General features: G+C 41.9%; 1 pseudogene; it reads right to left on the bottom strand.

Annotated features, from left to right (window-relative positions):
- Nucleotides 1-4: 4 nt before the first annotated feature.
- On the bottom strand, nucleotides 5-1,913 carry LOC101592392 (annotated as a pseudogene).
- Between the last annotated feature and the right edge of the window lie 3,350 nt (nucleotides 1,914-5,263).

Raw genomic sequence — 5,263 nt, 5'->3', positions numbered from 1 at the left:
GGAATCAGTGCCTTGCCCCACCCTGAGCTACCACCACACCTTGGTCCTCTACCTCTTCCATCAGAGCCAGGAAGACCCTGGAGTGCAGGAGTAGGTGGGCACAGGGCTCTCGGTCTTCACCATGCACATCATGGCTGACACTACAGCAGCTGCCAGAAGCTTTTTCACTCATGCTCATAGGAAGCCAGAGTTGTCCTTAGGGTGCTGCTCAGGCACATGCTGTTTGGCGTACTTTGCCAGCTCCACTATTTGGGGTAAGGCTCCTCATAGTCATAGCTGTTCGTGCAGTTGACCAGGGCTGAGGCCCCACCTCGAAAAGCACACACCTCTCCTCAGCCCTGCTGAGCTGAAAGAGTGCCTTTAGAGAAGCCCAGTCCTCCACAAACTCTTCCTTCATGTCAGCATCGAAGGTAAGGTTAGCCAGGCCCTCCACAGCCCAGCGCCACATGCCTACATCGATCTGCTCACTGCTGAGCCACTTCTGACACTGCTTGGCCAGTTAGAGAGTGGAGCCTTCAGTGAACTGCTTCATGCTAAATCAGTCCTGCCAGCGGAGACAAGCTTGCAGAGTCCCACCAGGGCCCAGATCTGGATGCTGTCCTCGCTACACTTGTACAGGTCCTTTAGCATGAAGACGCCATTGGCGGTGATGAACGAGGTCCCCTTGGCCTTGCCAGCATGAGGATCAGCGTCTCCTCAGCTACCAGCTGCTCCTCCTGCTCGGGAGCACAGAGGGCAATCAAGCTCTCCATGACCCCACACAGCTCCAGGGCCCACTTACCAGCGTCACACCGACCCTGCAGTAGGCAAGACATGGTCTGGATAGCCCGCAGCTTCCTGGTCAGCCCTTGACCTTCAAACCAGCTCCTGATGTAGCTCTCACAGAGTCGATGGAAATTCTCCCACTCAGCATCACATTTCAGGTCATCAGAGAGCTTGCTGAGTGGAATGGAGGAACTCATTCATCTGCTGTCACTGTGAGCTCCACAGACGGGTCCTGCAGGGAGCTGCCCACCTGCAGGATTTTTTTCAGATCTTAATCAATGACCCAGAGAGTGAGGCTGTTGTCAGGGTTTTTAGGCAACTTCAGGAGCACCATTTTGATCAAGAGGGTCAGGGCATTGTCCAGGCCCTGGCCAGAGACACCCACCTCAGTCAGCAGCTCCAGGTTACTGATGAGGATCTTTGGCTCCTGGCCGGGCTCCATGATGAGTGCCCTCCTTGCCTCGGAGGCCCTTCTTGACACCTTCCTTCAGGGCATCAAACATCACCTGCAACGGGTGGCAGGCTGCCAGGGACACAGCCTGGTTTTCCACACCCAGGATGGACGCCACACGCCCAAGTTCCCAGCACACTCACTGTTGCCACTGTCTGGGACTGATGCTCCGAACAAATGCCTACCAATGTGCACAAGGCCACCAGAATAAGGTCCGTCTCTCCCGTGTCTAGCAGGCACTGCAGGACTAAACCCCATTGTTCCGGAAGATCTCAGCTCCAACATCCTCCCCCATCAGCACCACCAGATTCTGAGAGGCCTTTTGCTTCTTCTCAGTGCCTTTCTCTTCTGGGTCTAGCAGGATCTGGAAAATCTGCACCACCTTGGCATCAGTTGAGGACTGATCACACCTTCTCCTGACTCTGTCCCCCAATGCTCCACAGAGCCTCCTGGAAGACTTTGTTTTTCTGCTAGAGGCTTACACATCACTGTAGGTCAAGGACAGCCAGCTCCAAGCAGCCCAGCTTCTCTAACACTTGACTTCGCCGGTAAAGTGCTTTAACATCGCCACAGCTCTTGTCAACAGCTTGCTATGATCCAGGGCCTGGGTGTAGGCGGGCAGGGCGCCTTTATAGCCTCCGCATTTGAACAACTCATTGCCCTCCTTGCACAGCTGCTCCGCTGAGCTTGTAGTCATCTCCGTGCAGAAATTGGGCCGCGCAGGAGCAGCGTCTGCAGCCTGGGTCATTTCTTGTTTTTTGTCAAGTGTGTTCAGACTCCTCTCTGCTACTTCGTTGTAATATATACAATAATAAATTATTGTGGTATACTCTCATTGTTGTGTTGATACAGTGCTTCAAGTCATTTGTATGTATAAGGAATTAATTAAAAATACAGAATTAATCTGTATTAATTAATACAGAGAATTAATTAATGAGAATTAATCTGTCCTTAAAGATCACTAAATGATCACTAGATACTCCTTGACCTCATGGCAGAAACTGGGCTATAATTTACATAGCATGTGCTTAATTCCCATTTTGTACCTGCAACTGTCACACATACGAGTTGATCGCACATCATGAGCCATTTAAATGGGAGAGGTGAGGCTGATTGACTTAACGAGGACCACCAAGGTCACCTATCATCCAGCTCCAAAGTCGGAGTCTGCTCACAGGAAAATAAAGCAGAGTAATTATTATTAAATATCTTGGGACCATACAAAAGAATTAAAACTTAACATTAAGAACATTTTATTGACATATTAAAGAAAAATACTGAGTAATTAGCAGGAGACCTAGAATTTTTCATGGCTTGTTTTCTGCTCAGTTTTCCAAAGGTGAAATTTAGAACCAGAAACCCCTATGTCTAGTGCTGTGAGTATTAAACAACTGTTTTCTCTAAAATCTTCAAAGCTATTGTGTAATAATTTTAAGAAAAAATAGAATTCATGTTTCCATGAGGTAAATAAAGAGGCCAGAAATTCAAGTCTGCACATTAATTTCAAGCAAAGCAATGGTCTCAAGATTGAAAATGTGCATAATTAAGGGTTGAATTATTGTTTTTAAAAACCCAACTAGATGCTGGTAAATTAAACTGCATCCAACTAAAGAATATTTCTCATTAAAAGAAAATGCCAAGAGCTGGATCCTAGTCAGGCGGGTGAAACAGCAACAGTTGCCATGGAGGCAAATTAAAACAGATAGAAAAGACCGCAATATATCAAACCTAACACCTCAACGTGCATCTCAGTAATTACTTCATACCAACATCCCATTGCTGTAAAGTTGCTCTGTGCTGATTGTTAGAAAAGCATGCTGATTTATCATTAGGTTTCAGCTTTTTCACAGTTCCTATATAAAAAGTTGTTATTGTGATCCTTGTTAATCTTTCTTGCTTTTTTTGTATTGAACTCAGCAGTCATCACTAAAAACTGCTAAGTTTTTAAAATACAAAATATCTAAACTTTTCTCAAATTTAATGACTAAATTAACATATTCATGAAAAGAAATATACTGATTCCAAAATCAAAAGGGAACATGACTGTTTTAGCAAAGGAAAGATGTTATTCTCCTGTACTCATAATACTTAAAGGATTAATTAAGCTGGATATGCATATTTAAAACAACAAGGTTCCTCTTCTTTCTCATTGAATTGTTCCCTGTATGGGAATAAGTTTCATTCCAGGACTTCAGGCTGCACAGTTTAGAGTGAAGGTTTGCTGCTCTGGCCCAATGTATTAAGACATGCAGAAAAGTCACAGTATATCTATAAATATATGTTCCCCACTTTATCTTTCTTTTACTACATACAGGCATGCAGACTTTTTACTGTACAGCTAAAAAAACACTGATTTAACTTTTCCACCACTGGCAGTCTCTGTTAATAGCCAAAAGAACTCCACCATAGTACTAAAATATTGAAATGCATATAGCTCACAGAATTGCAAATAAAGAGAGCTTTGTTGTGCCTAAGTACATCCCATTAGCTAAAACCATCCCATTCTATCACATTGGTGTATTTAAACAGGTATTCTTTGCATAACAAAATTGGTCTAATTTGTTGAGCCTTTCGTTGTTTTATGAGGCTTTTTCTTTGGTCATTCCCCCTGATAGAAATTAGGAAAATAAAAGTGAAGTACTAACTTTATTATTACATATATTTGCAATTTTTCTTGTATAAATAAATACATGTAAGTGTTAAGTTCTCAGAAAATCCAAATTAGTTTCTCATGAAAGGTCAAGGTTGCACATTTGCAGTTACTTTACAAATTTTGGCATCTTTAGTAGCAGAAATCAATATGAATTGACATAATCTACTCAGCCTACTTTATCCACTGCCCAGATGGAAAATATCACTCCAAATCCCATATGTTCAGCCAAATTAATCTAGGCATTTTCCTTTCTTTGATTCCCTTACCAATATCAGTTTTTAGAATGCCTTTTCTAAGTAGTTTTGGTTATGACCCTTCTTCAATATCCACGCAGACATTCAGGTTTATAATACATCTTGTTTGGGTTATATAATGGTTTCTACTTCTATATAGCTGAGTAGTACTCCACTGTATAAAAAACATCTTTTTATCTATTCATTGACTAATGGGCACTTGGGTTGTTCCAAAGATTTAGCTGTTGCAAACTGTGTTGTTATAAACTTGGGTGCACATATACTACTGTGGTAGGATGATTTTAATTCTCTGGGAAGATATCAAGAAGAGGAATAGCTGTGTCAAATGTGACTGTTAGTGCTACTTTTCTGAGGAATTTCCACACTGATTTCCACAGTGGTTGCACCAGTCTACACTCCCACCGATTCTGGAGATGTGTTCCTTTTTCCTCACAGCCCTGCCACCATTTGTTATTGGCTGACTTCTTAATAATAGTCATTCTTCCTGGAGTGAGAAGGAATGTCAGTATTATTCTAATTTGGGTCTCTCAAATGACCAGTGATGTTGAACATTATTTCATATAGTTATTTGTCATTTGTATATCTTCATCTGAGAAGTGTGTATTCTTCTCAGGTGCTTGTTTTGAGATTAAGTCTTTAAATTTGCAGAGTCTGACTTTTTTTTAGTTCTTTGTATACTCAAGATATTAGTCCTTTGAGAAGCAGCTGGCTAAGATTTCCCAGTTCTCTCTTTAGTCTGTTGATTTCTTTTGATGTGAAAAAGCTTTTAATTAAAATGAGATGTCAGGGCTGGGCAGATAGCTCACTAGAATAAGCGCTTGCCTGGCAAGCACAGTGTCCTGAGTTCAATCCCTGGTACCGCAAAAAAATAATAAAATAAAATGAGATCCCGGTTGTTTATTTTTTGTAATATATCCTATGCAGTCAGGATTTTCTTCATGAAGTCTTAGCTGATGCCTGTGTCTTAACAAGTTCTACCTATTTTATCTTCCAGCAGTTTTAGTGTTTCTGTTTAAATTTAGATCATACATGAGGAAAAGAACATTCATATCTCTAAAGGTGATCATTTGCAGATCACCAATAATATATATATTATTGTGTATTCATTTGTTTATGAAAGCTCCTGTGTCATGGGAAATT

Source organism: Octodon degus, unplaced genomic scaffold (genome assembly GCF_000260255.1).
Source record: "Octodon degus isolate 3935 unplaced genomic scaffold, OctDeg1.0 scaffold00025, whole genome shotgun sequence".
Lineage (NCBI taxonomy): Eukaryota > Metazoa > Chordata > Mammalia > Rodentia > Octodontidae > Octodon > Octodon degus.
This window is presented reverse-complemented; position numbering and strand designations above follow the sequence as displayed.